This window comes from Alligator mississippiensis, chromosome 4 (assembly GCF_030867095.1).
Source record: "Alligator mississippiensis isolate rAllMis1 chromosome 4, rAllMis1, whole genome shotgun sequence".
Classification (NCBI taxonomy): domain Eukaryota; kingdom Metazoa; phylum Chordata; order Crocodylia; family Alligatoridae; genus Alligator; species Alligator mississippiensis.
In genome coordinates, this window is record NC_081827.1 from 158,977,792 (window position 1) to 158,996,137 (window position 18,346).

At 43.6% G+C, this 18,346-nt stretch overlaps 1 protein-coding gene across 6 annotated transcripts in view; it reads left to right on the forward strand.

Annotated features, from left to right (window-relative positions):
* Positions 1–18,346, forward strand: part of KANSL1 (KAT8 regulatory NSL complex subunit 1) — a 170,555-nt gene that overhangs the window by 1,928 nt on the left and 150,281 nt on the right. Inside the window, exon 1 of one of the 6 annotated variants that reach the window (XM_006271557.4) lies at positions 12,165–12,253. The exons of the other annotated variants lie outside the window; for them this stretch is intronic. The gene's annotated coding sequence lies outside the window, so the exon portion shown is untranslated. Of the gene's footprint in view, positions 1–12,164; positions 12,254–18,346 lie in introns of those variants that run through there. 6 annotated transcript variants of the gene reach the window in all.

An 18,346-nucleotide genomic window follows, 5' to 3' on the forward strand; every position in this document is an offset into this window, starting at 1 on the left:
ACTATCTGAACTGTGAAAATCATCATGGTATTTACAGGCTCTGTTCAGGAATCAGATTGTTATTTATGTCCAGACGAAACTTAAGAAGTGGGTTCCCTTTGTAATTTCTTTATGGCAGATAATCCTAAAATAGAGATTTGGGAATGTGTCTAGAAATGTTGGGTTCTTTACAGTGTTTTTGAATTTTTTTTAACACATGCAGCTGCTTTTGTATGTGTGTGCTTGATGTTCAGCCTAATTTTCCTGGTCTTGTACCTGGAATTCCTGGTACACTGATTTGACACACCCAAAATTTTATAACTACCATAAAAATGGTCTCTTTCCCTGTTTTATACACTTTTCAAATGCTTGTATATGCCTACCGTGTTCTTTGTTGACATATTTGCTTTGAAGAAGTAGAGCATTATATACAGGCATCCCGCATCTTACGTGCATTTAACTTGCGCAAATTCAACTATACGTGGGTGGGGAGTGGGGCTTGAGTCTGCAAGTGGCGCTGCCGCTTACCTGGAGGCCCAGCCACCACCACGTTGCCAGCGGTGACTGCCTCTGCCTCCAAAACCTCCCGCCGCCGCCATGGAGCCGTGCCCAGAGCTGTGTGGCCAGCTGCCAGGTGCGGTGGTGGCCAGGTGGCACACAGCCATCCCCACCACCACCACCCTGTGCTGCACTGCTGCCGCCAGCCGCACAACTATAGGCGCGACTCTGCAGTGGTGGCGGGAGGTGTTGGAGGCAGAGGCAGTCGCCGCTGGCATGGTAATATGTGATTTCACCATACGCGATTTTCGCCTTTACGCGCTGCCTTTAGAACGTAACCCCCGCGTAAGATGTGGGATGCCTGTAAATAGCACTAATGATGTAAGGTCTACAGCTGTCTTTTGCCAATATATTTGCATTTAATTAAAACCTAAGATGAAATCATAAAAAGGTTAAGGACCCTAAAATAGGAAAGAACCAAAATCTTGCCCTTGGCTGGATTTCTTTCTTTTCTCCATTGTTTTGACATCCAGTTCTCTTTTCCTCCCCATCTAAGCTAGACAGGCCAAATTTAATTCTACTGAAGTCTGGGTCATACATAGGACTGAACATACAAAAACATGTTCTAACAGAAAATCTTTATTAAAAGAATACTTGGACAAGTCTGCACTTTTGCCTGAGGAACACTAGGGCAACAAACACCTGTAAAGTGTATACATTATAACTATAGTTTGTTTGGTGTTTTTTTTAACTATTAATTTTCATTGTTTCCTCTAAGTTTTTTGGAAGTTGCCACTAGATATTAGTCTGCTTTTGAGTGTAACTGATAGGAGCTGAAGGTGCAAGAATGCCTCTGAAAAGTAGGTTCTAAAGGTTTTTTTGAGAAATATATTAACCAATTAAAAAAATGCCATCTATGAAAGAACTAGTATCTTTTAGTGGATTAACTAGACAAAAGCTTGCTGTATGGATATGTAAGATTCAACACAGTGATAGCTGTGAATCCTTAAAATGTCCTTATCTTTACGAGTTAAATGTGATAAGTAAAGCAGAAAAATATCTTTGGCAAGATGTTTTACATTAAAACACAAACATTTCTAGTTCAGTTTCACTTTTTTCTGCAGTAACTTAAGGCAATGGAGCAGTTAAATTGTTGAAATTCAAAGGCCAGCAGGCATTAGTGAAACAGCATTAGTTTCATGTCGTCATATTTTTGCTTGGAAATGCTGTTAATGATACTTGAGTTGAGCTGGAACTATTCTTGATAGCTTGACAGAATTTCAAAAAACATGGTTATGGAAGGGTTAGAGTCATCAGGCTTCCTTTACTGGAAGTAGGATGTTCAGGAGCAGGAGGTATAAGATGGTGAAAGGAAATTCTTTCTACCTTTTGGTAGTCAGCGGAGGCTGGAAGAGAGGGTATGTTTATGACAAGCAGCTCAGGCACCTGCTAGTAAGAGGATGATGAGAAGTCCATGAGCAAGGTCCAGGGAAGGAACATTGGGAAGATTTTCATCTCCCTCCCATCATTCTTGGAGAGGGTATAAACTTCTCACAAAGGAGGTATCCCTAGATCTTGTTTGTATTTATGTGGGTGCAGTCCTACCTTGCTTGGCTTTTGCTGTGCTGCTGGATCCTTTGCCTAGTAGATATCTTGAAGCTTTCATGTCCTATAGCTGGTTTATTTCCTCAGTAGGTTTGCAGTGGGATACTGTAAGCTAATGAGAACTCATTATAAATCATGAGCTTGTCATGGAGAAGAGTAGGTCATCCTTAAGCACAGCTCCCAAATCTTTTATGTGAAATGTTATGTATCAGACACCAACAGGAGGCAGAATTAATTAGCTGATGGGAGACGAGTCACAAAAATCTAGCTTTCTGTCATCCTCACCCCCAACCCCTCCCCACAAGAACAGGAGGAGGAATGCCATGTATATGTATAGGGGGGGAACAGTGCAGGGACTTCTGTTCCTCCCTGCACTTACCAGCTATGGGAGTAGGCACACATTCTTGCTTGGCCTCTCAGATTAGCAGGTGCAGGAAGAGAGCCAAGAGTTGCCCCTCCCACTATAGTAAGTGTGTGGGATGCACACCCAATCCTTCTGACTTTCCCAGACTAGTAGTGATGGGCCCAGCCACTCTTTTATCCATATTATCAGTGGAAAGAGCCATATAATATCAGACTCTTCACTCTCTTCCTACCTCCATCAGTAGGGGAAACATAGACTTCAGCTTTTCCAGGCCATAACAAAAGCATTAGTAAAAAAAAGCAGGCAGCAAATAAAGCTTGATATAATGACCTCTTTCCCTTCATGCTTTCTCCACTGATGAGGACCTGGAGATAGGCTGAAGTAGACAGTACAAGGCTTCTTCCCCTTGCCTTGTGCTGCAGTGAGAGGTCCAGCAGGCACTGAGAAACTTGCAGGTAACACTGAAATCTAGGGTCTGAAGGGAATGCAAATTCAGCTACCTCTAGAACAAAAGCTGTATCAGCATCAGTCTGCTCTCTCATTGCACCCGTGCACTGTGTGAAATTTTAGTGAGACAGAAGGGGTGAATGTAAATGCCTTTTGCAAACTTAACACTTTGGTAGCTATGTTTCAGATAGGCACTTGCAATTTAGTGTTATTCCAAAATGCAGGTTTCTGTTTAAAATGGAATTTGTACAACCTGATATGGACTGAAGTGCCCCATCAAGACTCTTTCTCTGTAAATATTTCCCATAGTCTGCAAACCCAAACAACAATAGTAGTATGTTAGGGTTAGATCCAGTTTGCTTTTAGAAGCAATGAATGTGTAACATAATGAATAAAGAGTACTGGAATTGTGCCTCTATGGCCTAGGCCAGGGTGGTCAATCTGTGACGTGTGCTAGAAGTGGTATTGGCAGCCTGTGCATGTGGCAGAGTAACAATTAGGGAGGGAGCAGAAAGCAGAGCAGTATATCAGGCAGGAGAAGGGGATTGGAGTAGCATTCAAGGAGAGAATAATCTGTGGTACACCTGCCAGAAAGGTTCCCCCCCCTTCCCTCCTGGTTATAACTCACCCTGGGAAGGGCCTAGATTCTGATCTCCCTTCTCGGATAGTGTTTTAACTATTAAGTTACTGGGCAAAAAGATGGATATCATTATTACTAGCATTATCTTTTTAAAATCTGAATTTTACTGTCAACATGTGTTGGGATTGGGATTTAGGTTCCTCACCAACACTAAACTGGATTGCAGTGGAGTTTAGGAATGATTTAGGTGATGCTTCAGGACATGATAAAAAGCCTACGTGTAGAGGGAAATTTGCTGTCCGAAGTGGAAGATTAAAGTTAACTTTGACACCTACTGAATTTTGTGACTTGTAGAGTAGGGCCAAACTGGATTGCTCTTTGGAAGTTAAGCAGTTACATTTCACTAAGGTACTGTTGAGACTCTTCTGAGATCAGGCTGGATCTGGCCCTTAATGCAGAGGAAGAAGTTTAAAAAAAAAATAATATATATATATATTTTATTTTATTTTTTTTAAATTAAACTGACCACTTCAGTCTTACTGTCTAGTTTGAGGGAGTAAAAAGTAAACAATGAGCATTAATTGTGAATAGTAACAGACTTCTAAAACTAGTGTTAATCTAAGCAGGGGTGTCAAAAGATGCAGTCTGCAGGCCCCATACAGCCTGTGGAGCCATTTCACCTGGCCTGCAGGTCTGCAGGGGTGGGGAATTTGGGGGTGGGGTGACCAGGTGGAATCCTTAATTCTCTTCTCCCCAACTAAAAGACACATGACTATGGCTTATAGTTAAATAATTGATTTAAAAAATGAATATGTGGTCATTTGAGTAATACTGAATTTTGTCAGAGTTTCCAACAGTACAAGTTAAAGTAACCCCCCCCCATGTTTTGATCCTAAGGAAAATAATACCTCGAGAAACATCCAGATACTTTAGGCATAGACTTCTTAATACAAGAGCAAACAATGGATCTGTTTGTTTGGGGGTTTTTTAAATTAAATTTCTACATCAGGATAACCAGTTTACTTACAGCTTTAGAACAAAGAAAAATATTTTTCAGATCATTTAGTTTTTTGTATGAGGTGTTTATTCTGTCCTTGACTAAGTTATGTAAATCAAAATTTATCCAGTGATTTTGGAGGCCCAGCAAGTCAACCCATCACCATTCACAGTAGTATGTTGGTAAAGAATAGAATGTGCATCCCTCCGTGCTATCACATGGGTGTTCTTTGGAGAGCTTGCTAACTGGGTTAGTGACTAGCGACTATGCTTTTGCTTTAATGCTGTAGAGAAATATTTGAAAAACAATGGTCTTGTCATTGTGTTTTGGATCCTTTGTAATAGCTTGGCTGTATTTTGTTTTGGAAACAAAGTCTTGCAGTTTCTGATGGCTTAGGGGCCAGTGACACTTTTGAATTGCTGCTTTTTGTTGGAATCCTATGGTTAAAGCTGGAAGCCAGGATGGAAAAAACTGAAATTGTATTAGGTAATTGAGAATCTTCAGCGAGGCTGGTAATTCAGTGTTCTCCTGCAACCTGTTCTTGCTGTCTTCTGTTTGTAAATACAACTGTTTGAAGAACAAGCTCAGTTTTGCTTTGTGTAAAATTCTCCTAAGTTAGTGTCTTGAGTTTCCTATTATTGAGACCTATGAAAACTGAAATCTCCCCAGTCAAAATATGGAGTTTTATTGTGCCATGCACTGTATACACACAACAAAAAGACTGTCCCTAGCCCAGTGATCCTACAGTTTTATGGTGCTTCAGATTAATGGGTGGTGGCAATAAGCCCATGTGGGAATGCAGGGTAACTGTCAGTTATGATTAGCGTAATAAGCAGCAGTCATGGCACACCAGCTGCCCAACCATTGTTAGTGTTTTTTAAGCTTCACAGCAGGGAGAGGGTTTTAAGGAGAGATTTAAAGGGAGATAATGTGGTAGATCTGCAGATTTTTATAGGGAGCTCCTCCTATACTTGAGTGGCATGGGAGAAATCATTAAGATGTTTGAGGGGAAAATTGGATTCTTGGGTAATAGAGGCTGGTAGTATAGTTGAGAGAGCGAAGGCAGGGGTCAATTGTTTGAAAGCATTTAAGAGATCATATGTAGGATGAAGTTAAGATATATGAACAGCTTTACAAAGAGGGGAAAAAAGACAAATGCTGGTAGTTTGTGTTGAATGTGATGGAGAAACAGCAGCAAGTCCTGGGGGCTGAAGAATGGGAGCTAAATAGTCAGCGTGCAGATGGTTTTGTGGCGGAATAGGAAATACTGGTAATAAAGAGCTATTTGGCAGGGTAGGGTTGTAAGAACGCACTTGTCAAGACTAAATTTGCAGTATTCAAGGGGATAACTATGAACTAGGCAAGAATTTTAGCTTGGGTGACAGAAGATGTTGAGATGCCTCTTCTTGCTGAAGAGTAAAGATTTAAACCTGGCTTGGACACGGGGAGCTAGAAATTAATTTGTACGTTTTTCAGTTTATCAGAGAACTCCATACAGAATGGAGAGGGGATTGGAAACTCTGATGCTTTCATCCATTACCATGGGAAATGGTCTTCACTACTTCTACAACTCTGGTTTCCAAGACAATGTTTTTCCTGTTTCTGTGGTGTTTGTGTGTGAAGACATGCTGCTGTTGATACCATTATCATTAAAAGAAAGGAGCTTCTAATTCTCTGCTAATTGAAGTTCTAGATTGGTTGTTAAAAATGTGTCCAGGAATGTTTCTTTTATTGTAAAATCCTATTTTGGTTCAGTACCCTGCTGTTCCAGATAGAAATCTTATTGTATCAGTGGGAAATAGATCTAGATCTTCATGTGAACATTTCTTCTAGCCAGGTCTTCATCAGGTGACTGCACTTAACATGTTTTCTTAACCTTAAGTCAATATAATTCTTGAGTAGTCCAGTTCTATACTTGATCCAATATTGCTGAGAATATATCACCTTGATGAGCACATTTCTTGATTTGACTGAAGAGTTCAGTGCAAGATTGCAAGACTGCTTTTTTTCCAGGTCCTGCATGGAATGGTCCTAACAACTTCTTCAGGCAATCTCATCCTCTAGGGACACTTGTTTAACTGGGACATTGAAAAACTAAAACAAAAGGGGGAGAGTTATGACTGCAAGAGACAGAGTCTTTACAGGAGCATGGTGACCAGGTGAAGTGACAGACCACTGGCACCCCCATCCCCCTGAATCAGCCTCACCTTGAAAAACATTTAACTATCTGCTTATGTCTAACTTAAATTGGGCTACTTAGCACGAGTAGCTGCTAATCTTTAGCCTCTGCTGTGGGGCTGGCTATTGGAGTGAATAGAAATAAGATAGGAAGTTACATAAGCCAGGAGTTCTGTGGCTAAAAGCCACTCTAAATGGTGAGCAGACTATCATTTGGTTTACCAATCAAAAGTTTTACTTTTAAAAATTACAATAACTAGCTCTTACATAATGCTTTTCCATCCATAGCTCTTAAAGAACTTTACAAAAGAGGGGCATCACTTTCACCACTTTAACAGCCGGCAGTGGGGCAGAAGTGACTTGTGCAAGGTCATTCAGCAGGCCAGAATCAGAGCCAGGAATCTGATTCTGGTCTCCTGAGACTCAGTCCAGTGCTCCATTTTTGGCCACAGTGGCTTGGAGACAACATGGTCAGAATTTGTCAAACATAAAAATTGTCTTGGGGACAAAAGGTAGTTGTCTCAGGCTACTGTTTGTTTGGAAGCAGCTGAATATTTCCTTCTGTCCCCAAAGGCAGAGTTCTTTAGGAATTCACTCCATCCATCTGTGCCCCTGATCCACAGTAGGATTTATCTGGTGTGAATAATTTGGCAAATAAACTCCATACAGTTAATTGCAATAGCAATACCAGGCCAAGGACAGGGAATTTTGATTCTTTATGGGTGAAGATTTTAGCAAGGCTTCTGATTGTGGTCTCCCACAACATTCACACAGGCAAGCTAAGGAAGTATGGGCTGGATGAATGGACTGTAAGGTGGATAGAAAACTGCCTGGGGCATTGGGCTCACAGAGTAGTAATCAATGGCTCCATGTCTAATTGGCAGCCAGTATCAAGTGGATTGCCCCATGGGTCTGTCCTGGGGCTGGTTTAGTGTCTTCATCAGTGACCTGGAAGATGGGATGGAGTGCACCCTCAGCAAGTCTGCAGATGGCACCAAGCTGGGGGGAGTAGTAGATATACTGGAGGGCAGGGATAGGATTCGGAGTGACCTAGACAAATTGGAGGATTGGGCCAAAAGAAATCTCATGAAGTTCAACAAGGACAACTGCACAAAGTCCTGTACTTAGAACAGAAGAATCCCATACACCAGTAACAAGCTGGGGGCTGACTGGCTGGGCAGCAACTGCAGAAAAGGACCTGGTGGTTACAGTGGACAGACAATAAGCTGGATGAGAGCCAGCAGTGTGCCCTTGTTGCCAAGAAGTCTGACTTACTGGGATGAATTGGTACATGTGTTGTCAGTAGGTCAAGGGAAATGATTATTCCCCTCTGTTCAGCACTGCTGAGGCCACATCTGGCTTCAGTTTTACCCCCTGTCTTTCCACACTCCCCCCTCCCCCCCCCCCCCCCCCCCCCCCCCCCGAAAGGATGTGGACAAATTGGGAGAGTCCAGTGGAGGGAAACAAAAATGGTGAGGGGGCTGGGGACATGACTTATGAGGATAGGCTAGGGAACTGGGCTTATTTAGTCTAGACAAGACAAGACAAGACAAGACTGAAGAGGGATTTAATAGCAGCCTTCAACTACCTGCGGGGGGAAATTCAAAAGAGGATGGAGTTAGACTGTTCTCAGTAGTGGCAGATGACAGAACTAGGAGCAACGAACAGTCTCAAATTGCAGCAAGGGAAATTTAGGTGAGATATTAGGAAGAATTTTCTCACTAGGAGGGTAGTAAAACACTGGAACAGGTTACCCAGAGAGGTGGTGGAACCTCCATCCTTGGAGGTGTTCTAAGACCCAGCTAGACAAAGCTTTGGCTGGAATGATCTAGTGGGGGATGGTCCTGCTTTGAGCAGGGGGTTGGATTAGATGACCTTCTGAGGTCCCTTCTAAACCTAATTTTCTGGGATTCTATGAACCGCCTGGTGCATTTAAGGAGCATCACTGATGATGATAAACACCTGTACAGTGCTTTTGAACACATCAAATAGTACATGCTTCTTAATTCTCAACTGACTTGAACTGTTTCGTACTCAAGTATGATCATTTTACCAATGGCAAACTAAAATGTAGGGAGGTTATGAGGCTTATCCAGGACTGTCAGTGCTGCAGCCTAACTTAAAAGATCATTCGCAAACTATTTTTAGATGTGGCTTCTGTTGTTCCATCTACTATTCAGATAAGGACTATGATACAGGACTGGAGTCAGCAGGGCAAAAATGCAGCTTCTTTACCATTATATAGGGAAACCCTCTTCCACTCTGCTACAAGTGAAAATACTTGCTAGGACCTAGTCCTGCAACAACTTAAATCATATGCTTGTTTCTAAGCATCTGAATAGTCTCACTAAAATATTAGTACAGATCCACATGTGTATAAACACTTCAGAGTCAAGATCTGATTACCTGTTAGCATGGAAACTTATCTGCACAGTGTAGGGGCTGTTGTATAGCAGTATGATCTCATTTTATGCTAGGAGGCCTTTTTATACTGCTCTGATGATGGGTATATTAATTTACACAAGCAGCAGCTGAAGTTTAATACTAAAGAATCTAGTGATGTGAATGAGAATCAGATCTACAACATAAGAACTGTATGGGTCTGGACACTTCCTAGTAATTATGATGTATTAAATATAACATGACAGTATTACGTTCTGCATTATCATAAACATATGAAAAATATAGTTAGCTCTTGAGATGCATGCAGAACTCAGAATCATCCTGAAAGTTCTAAGTAGAATTTAACTTGGATCTATCTCCTACCTTCTTTGTCCTTAACAAGGCCCTTAGTAGTATTACTTTGTAAGGATAGAAATACCTTCTTCAGCCTCACAACTTACCTCGTGGACACCCCTCTCTCCCCAGGTTGCTGTCTGTGTGCCAGTACCTCTGGCCTTGGATACTAATAGAGGACACCTGGGTGAAAGAACTGTACCTGACCCAGTAGGGAATGGAGGTGGGATGCTTCCAGAGGAGACAGACCATGATTCTTGGGAAAAGCCAATGTTGTTTCCTGGCAGTCTGAAGCCTCACACAGCCATACCTCCACCCTTTCCAGAAGCCCAGCAGAAAGACAGGACTATTCATTTTCTCAACCATTGTATTGTTTTAGCTGTGCCCATCTTGGGCTTACCTTGGTGATATTGGGACTATCAAATCTTTTGTTTAACCTGCTTCTTCTGGAGGTATCTTAAAGGAGAAGAGAATGAACTTTCTGCTCTGTTAACTGAAAAGGCATAGGAATCAGATCCTCATTTATAACAGTTTGTTGTGCATTTCAGTTAAACAGGCAGTAGCATAGCAAAAACAAGTGTAACCCCTTTTCATCCAAACCTGTCCCTGAAGCTTTAAGCCGTGATTTAAAATCCCGTCCTCCTTTAATCAATCAGAAGCAGCTTCCTTGGTAACTGTCATAATCCATTTGATTTACCTGTTGTTTCTATAGTGTCTATTAGGAAAACCAGGGAGATAAGACCAGAATAACTAGTATAAAAACAAGCAGGGAAAAAGAAACTTTTCTGTTTCTTACATATTGTGAAATGTAAAATAGCCATGCGTGGGAGCTAAAGTACCTTGCAGGTTACAGGTAACTTGTTTGACTAGCAAGGCCTCTTTCACTGATCAGATCCATACCGGCACATAGATCGCACATCTGATTAAAAGAATGAGGCTCAAAGAATTCACTAACCACTGAAATATATTATTACTTAAGATGTGTATTAAAATATCAGCTAAAATGAACTATCTGCTCTACAAAAACAAAGGAAGTAGAGGACTCTGCTTTGAAGGGGGTGAAAACTTATGAAGCTAGAACAGACAAAAGGGGGGAACCAGCATAATTGAGGTGATAAATGTGCTCATGTACTCCACGGTGACTCAGTTAGAGTAATATTTGGTTTTGCTTTTAATTAAGACTAGAAGGAATGTAAGAATTTTGCATCCAGCCCCTTTTCTGTTTTATTTAACCTAGGCCTAATTTAATTTTCTATCCAGTATTGTAGTATTGCCCATGGCTATTTTCTAGTAATCCCCTACTAATAAACTTCCTACAGGAGGCAGAAAATGATATGCAAAACGTTCCCTCCTTCCCTGTTATCGGGAAACTGTTTAGGCTCTCTTTTGGGGAAAACAACGTACTTCAAACCTATGCTTTTCAGGATTTCTTCACTCATTTTTTTTTTTTTGTGGCATGAAGCAGTGATTAATTCCACGCCCAGTCAGAAGGTTGTGTTGCAACAGCTGGTCTCTTTACCTGTTGTGCAATGTTAAGACAGTTGCGTCATGTTGATGGTCTCTCATAGTGCCTGCTCGCTTTCCTGCCGGGAAGCGGCAAAGAGTAAAAGACCCGTCGAGTGCAGCTAGTAAGCGACGTGCATAAGATTTAACCCGAGCGTGAGCCTGGCTCTGCTGGAAATGCCTTCAGTGAAGGGACCTTTTCCATCCTCGTAAGCTTTTGAGCAGCAGGCCAGGCAGACGCGGGGCTGGGATGGTCCTGGAGAGTGAGGGGCCGGCGCGGAGGAGCTTGTGGGGTCCCTTCCAGCCCTGCTCTGACGAACCGCGCCCAGTGCTTCAGGGGTGCCTACGGCCGGGACCGGGCCTCTACAGAGCGGGGCTGCGGCGCGAATCCGCTCTCGCGGGCGGCTCCTGGAGGCCCCGGCCCCTGCCTTTCCCGCCTCTGGCTGCGAGCCCGCTGCCCCGCTCCTGCGGCCCGGCCGCCTCCGCGCCACAGCCGGGCCCCACCCGCCTCGGGCCGCGTGTGGCTGCCGGGCTCGGCGGCGCCTGCGCAGTGAAGCGGCGAGGCGCGGCGCCCCCTGGCGGCCGGCCGGCGCCCTGCGGGGAGCCGCCGCCTGCACCGCGGCGTGGGGGGAGGATGCGGCCCGGACAATAGAGCGGGGCCTCTCCGGCCGCAGGTGCGTCGCTCTGCGGGGCGGCCAGGGCGGGCGCTGCATCCGCAGCGCACGCAGCCGGGGGGGGGGGGGGGACGCTCCCGCCACACCCCTGCCCGCAGCTGCCGGCCCCGCCGCAATGCTGCGTGCCGCCGCCGCGCGCCCGGCCTCAGCTCCGCGGGGCCCCCTGGCTGCGGGCGGGCGGGCGGCGCAGTGCGCCTGGCGGCCGGCGGGGGCGCTGCGCCGGCCCGCGCTCCCCCTCCCCCCCCGGTGCATTCTCCGATTAAAGGGAGGGGGAGGGCAGAGAAGGAGCCCGGCCGCCATTTTCCGAGCAGCGCCGCCGCCGCCGCGCTCAGCCCGAGCGGGGGAAACACTACAGCGCCCGCGCCGCCGTCGCCACCCCGGGCGCGCCTCGAGCCGGCCGCCTTCCCGCCGCCGCGCGCAGGGCGGCCCCGAGCGCCGCCGGCCGGGGTGGGGGGGCGCTTCTCCCCCCGCCCCAGCCCCCGCCCAGCGCCAGCCCGGGTTGCGGCCGCCCGGGAGGGCAGCGACCAGCGCCCACCGCGCCGGGGCGGGCAGGGCCGGGCCGGGCCGGGCGGGTGGGGAGCCGGAGCTGGCGGCAGCTCCGCTCCCGCCGCCCGCGGCCGGCGCTTGTTTGCAAACTGCGCCCATTTTGTGCGGGGTGAATCTGCCCGGACCGAGCTCCGCTCCATCACGTGGTAGGTGCCGCGGCCGCGCCGCTCGCTGCTTCCCTCGCGCTCCGCGCCGCTGCTGCCTTCTCCCTCCCTCCCGCTGCCCCTTTGTTACCGCGCCGTGCCCGGCCCGGGCCGGCCCGGCCCGGCGGGCAACTTCCCAGGGCTCCTGCCCGCCCTCGCCGCCCTCCGCCGCCGCGGAACGTGCCTGGGGGGGGCGAGGCGGGCGGGCGGCCCCGCACCCCCGTGCCAGGCGCGCCCTGCACCAAGTGCCCGGGGCCGCCGCGGGGCTCCCCAGTGCACAAGGGCCCGACTTTGTTTTCGCTGCTGCCGGGCGCGCCCTGCCGCCGGGGCGGCAGCTCGGCTCGGAGCCGGCTGCAGCCCGAGCCTCCCCCCCTCCCCCCCAAGTCTGCGCGCGGCCAGCAAAGTATTGCGGGGCCGGTTTTCGGCTGTGGGGGAGGGGAGGGGGAGGCCGGGTCCATGGCGCCACTTTAAATTGAAATCTCCAGCAGGAGCTCGCTGGAGCCTTTTGTGGCCTATTTATAAACTTGCAGCAGGGCCGGGGCGGAACGGCGCGGCCGAGCGGGCGGCCCGAAGTTCTAGAATGGAGTCCTGCATCGCCCCCCCGCGTGTTGCCATCGCTCCGTCACGTGGTGGCGGCGCGGGGGGGGGTCGGTGCTGAATGGTGTGTAATGAATTAGCCGCAAAGTGAAATCGCTCGCTAGTTGTTTGCTTGAAAGGAAGGGAAGCCGGAGATCAGCCAAAACATAGAGCCAAGCATACGGACGAGTATTGGACCAAGCTTTTAAGTAAACTGGGGGGCGGGGGGGAGGCATAACCTCTACTCTGTATTTTTATTATTATTATTTTAATCTGTGAGAAACTTACCCTTCACACTTCCAGATTCCATTGTTGGGCTCAAATAGAAGGAGGAAATGTAGTGAGGGGGTAGCTGGGCAGGTGTATTAGTGTTTCTGTCACCCTCTGGCAGATGGAAAGGTAGCCATTCATTTATTTGTAAGTGCTTAGTGTGCATTTGTGCTAGGTGGGGTCCCCGCCACGTGAGTTTGATCCACTGAACAAGTTGTACTTATTTTTTCCCCCCCAATTGATTTCTTGTGAATACAGAATGATTCAAAAGGCTTCGGTTTGTTACCCAAACAAATTTTAAAAGCATCCAGTGAAATCGCACTTTGCATGTCTGCTACTATAAAAGAGAGCATCTTTTTGCACTAGATTGCAGAAGAATTTACCTACAATTAGGATCTGTCAGGACTGGGATTATCTTATTTACGTATGGTTAGGATGGTCAGGATCTCTTAAAATAATCTTTTTGCGTCATTCTTGCAGTTTATTTTTTTTTTCTTTTTACAAACGATGCGGATGTAATCATTTTGCAGAATGATTGGAATATCTTCTAATGAAACATACATACACTTAAAATAAAACTTTATTGTTCAGTGTTGAATAGAGTGACAAAACTGAATGTCTCTCTAAAGCTAGCCAGGGACCATAAGTAGCTGCTGCACATTTAATCTTATTTTTACAGTTTTGTTTTCCCCCTTGACCATTATTTTGAACAGTTTGGGCCATTTTCTTGCTAGCAGTTACATCATGTCATGTGATGTGTGCTGTGTGATGTGTATTTCTAAAAATAAGACAAGGTAAAAGGCCCATCCTCCAAAGTTAAAATGATACATTATGAAAATGGGAGAGTACTTCAGTCCTGACACTGATATGCCAACTGTGGTGGTAAACTAGATTTTTTTTCATTTGGGCTATTAAAAAAAAATAAAAGATGCAAACTGGTAACTTTTATCAGCTAAAGAAGAAAGATGACTTTTTTTTTTGCCCAGCACTACACTGCTCTTTCACCCTCCTGTCCCTCTGCAGAGGGGTGCTTTTGATACCTTAGACTTGTTTATAAACCCTTGCACTACACACAGCATGGGGGAAATAATATGGGTTGTCTAGCTGCCTAATGGATTTTAGCCTCCAGTTTGTTTTCTGCAACAGCTCTAGATTAAAATAAAAAGTGAAAAGAATCATTTGACTATTCATGCTGGAACCTCTTAAGGTAAATTACTGGCAGCAGCTAATGTGGGGGAGGGTTGTTTTTATCACAGTTAAAGGTGATTTGCAGTGTCTTGGAGGGGGAGGGGGAGGAAGCATGTGTCTTATGCTACTTTTTTTTTTTTTTTTTTTTTTTTTACACATATCATGGAAGCCAGAAAAAATGTGTAAGAGGTTTTTATAAAAATTCTCTTTCTTAAATGCTAAATTAAAATTTTGTCAGTCTGGAAAGACTCGTAACTGGAGTACTAGTGAAATTATGACCTCACGAAAGTCAACAGATTAGAAGCTGAGCAATTCTTTATAAAGCAAATTGACTATGGTCATTGTTCAGAACTTTTTTTTTTGTGAACAGAATTCCAGCATCTATTGAACTTTTTGAACAAAGCAAATTTCCCCAGTTTAAACACCCTACCCTTTTTTTTTTTTTTTTTTTTTTGACCACCAACAATACATGTTGGATGGGGATTCCAAATAGTTCCCAGGAGAAGATGAGATGTTTTTAATGTGAAGGTGGAAACAAAAATATTTAGACATTCCTTTTTTAAAGTATGCAAATATAAAAGGAACACTCCCCACCTCCTGCACAACACAAATCAACCCAACACATGGAAATTTGTAGGCATTACACCTACTTTTTTTTTTCCTTCTATTAACTTTTCTGAATCTGTTTGACAAACCACTTGAATATGTATTAAATACTTTCTTTATGATAACCTTCAGTGTTTTCTTACTTCCTGCACTCTTTAAAATCAGACTCTGTGCTTGTATGATGAGGCCAAACAGTTTTGTTAACTGGACTTTAAATGACAGGCCATTGCTTAGTGTGTTTTGCCTTTTAATTTTCTTGCTATAGGTTAACATGCTGTTGGGACCAAACAAATGCATTATGTTGCAGCATGCAGTTCTTCATGTTGGATTATTTTGTGGTCTTGTTAAAAGTGGTTAGTTTTTTTTTTGTGGGGTTTTGTTTTTTTTTTTGGTGACAGTTGGAATGGCAGGAGATCTGAGAAGCACCATTTCCTTTGCTGCATTTTATGAATATTGTTTTCCCACTCATAATTTCCAGGAATACAATTTTGTATCTGAAATGAAAAACAAAATCACTTTTTAGAATTCTCTCTCCCAGAAAGAAAATGCTCTCCGGACTCCTCCTAACCTCCTGTTTGTCTGCGTCTTTTAAGGATGTGATTTTTGAACTGCTTTGTTCTGCTATTAGGGAAAAGGCTTCCTGTCTCTTCTTGATTGGATGAAGAGTTACCACGCAGATCTGCAGGGTTTTGGTGACGCAGTCATTTAGTAAACATTATTCCATTATGCCATGTGGACAGCCTCTTCAGGGCACACTTAAATACTGTTTTACAAAAGAATAAGTTGCCAGCCACTAATTAATTCAAAATGGGAAGTGTTGGTGGTCAGCAAGACTTAATGCTGAAAAACAACTCTGATCCTAGTCTACATATATTAGACATGAAAACATCTTATACTTTTTTGCATAAATGAAATCTGCAAGGATTGAAAAATGATAGAGGAAGCCAGCTGAAGAAAGGAAATGGGACTAGTTACAGGTTTCTTCAGACCTTTTTGTTCCTGTCTGATGCTGGCACTTAGTTTAGGCTTGCTACTGCAGATTTATTTTTCGCTCTCCAATAGCACTGCAAAGTTCTAAGGGAGCAAAGGGTTTGTTTTTAAATAAAGTAGATATTCCAATAAAGCTATGTTGAATGCTAATCCAGACTTCAGTTAAGCTACAGGCAAAGATAACCATAGAAAATGGGGTTGGGAGGGACCTCTGGAGGTCATCTAGTTGGACTCCCTGCTCAAGAGGCCTTTAAAGTCTCTTGATTCTGCCTTTGTCTCTGCTAAGTTATACCAGACTGCACTGTATTGCCTTTACTCTAAATCTTAATACTTTCTGAATGAGGCCTGCAGTGATGCAGTGGGACAGAATGTACTTGAAGTATATGATCGACTTCCTTTATTTGTAAGCCTCAGTGAGAAGTGTTAAACCAATTTCACGTAGTAATTTTTGGTAACAAGTGATTGATTATAATAAGCACACTTTTATTAGAAGTAAGCATTAGCTTTTCAGTCTTTTGGCTCAGTTCAAATGAAGAATAATATTCAGCATCCCTCTAGTGAAGTTTGCTTCCTGTTATTTGCTGCAGTGGGGATCATCATGCATTGTACTTTTACACTGTGAGTCCCTGAGCAGTCTTACAGTTGACATCTATGCTTAGCTTGAACAAAAGTGTTTTAGATCATGGGCAGGATAATACAGCCATAGGATTACTGGCTGTGTGCAGAATAAGACATGTAAATTCCCCAAGAGACAGCAATGCTTAATGGATTGATCATGGGGCTAGGAGTTAGGAAGGAACTCTTGTTCTAATCCTGTCATTGCCACTAATTTGCCATGTGACATAGGGCAAGTCACTTAATCTGTTTCCTTATTGGTGAAATATAACTACTTAACACTCTCCCTTGGGTGCCAAGGTCTAGTTAGTTATTGTTTGTATAGTCAGTTGAAATGCAAAGTGTTACAGCAGTGTAATACACTCTGACAAAAGTCTAAGAATTGCAACTAGTATTTTGATTGTAACTTCTTTTAATGCATGCATTTGTGAGGGCCTGTTTAATTTTAAAATATATTGAAATTTTTTTTTTACACACTTCTGTTAAACAACTATAGTGTTTGTTCGTATTTAACTTGGCTCCAAAGTCCTGAGTTTAAGATTCTGCATTTCCTAGGCAACCATATAATATACTAGGAATGGGAAATCTCGTTGCAGTGTTGGTTTGTGATGGGATCTGCCACTGGAGGGGGGACTTGGATTTCTCCACTTAGAATCTATTAGTAAATGCAAAAGGAACTGAGATTTCAAATATCTTGTTCAGACTTGGAGCATTTAATTATTTATTTTTGGAAAAGGAAAAGAAAAATGCTGGTTATAGATCACTTCTATCTTTCCATTAAAAATTTTATAACTACAATTTTGTGCTTACCTACTTAATAAAAATAGTTAGTTTGAAATAAGACCATTATACTCTACAAACAGACCTTATACATAACTACCAAACCTATAAACTTGGTTTGAGATATGACAGCCAAGCTTGTTTGTTTCTTTCTTTTACATTGCTTGTAATAACACTTGTTCTGTAATCCAAGTTTTCTGTTGGTGATCCCTGTTAAGTACTAATGGGTTGTATAGATCTAATAGAAAATGCCATGTGGATGGAGACTGTAGAGTTTTGTACAGGTGTCCTCAAAGGAATTATTTGGCTTCCCAGATGACTATTACTAGGGTTGCATAAGTAAAGAAACTGTATTCACTCTCAGAGTCCAGAATCTATTTGCAGGCCTGACAGTTGTGTTCATATTAATTGATGCACTTGCTTTATGATCTTGAATCATTGAGATAATTAGCACTTAACCCCACAATGCCACTGCTTGTTACTCCAGAGCAGAACCACATTTTTAAAAATCTTTAATAATACAATTTCCAAAAGAGTTTAAATGCCTAGCTAGTTATTTAGGCAGGGGGAGGGGGATGGTGTATGTGTCTACCTACCTCTTCTATTTTTACTTCTAAAATTCATTTTAAAATCCTAGGTCCCCAAACCACATAATTGTATGGACAAACTACTTGCCAAACTTCATATGATAGATTATTGGAACAGCAAGTTCATGTTTTGTTATGTTTTATTAAATACAATTTTGAGAGTTATACATAGATGTGTGCCTCTAAATTGGCAAACATTACCTCTAAATTGCTTTTTTTTTTTAATTGTATAATGTTGAAAGGTGTCCCAATAGGGGTTTTTTTCATGCCACTTTTATCTTTTAAAGAGAAATCTGCTGTCAGAAATCCACAGCAGACAGCTTGTATGCCAGCTTTTTGTTGCGGTGCAAAACAAATTTTAAAGGTCTAGTTCTAGATCTTTGAACTTTATAGTCAAAGACTGTAGTGCAGTCATGTCAGAATGAAACTTCTAAGCACTTTCCTTCTTAGAACTAGATTATATTCAATGTACACTTTCTAGTTA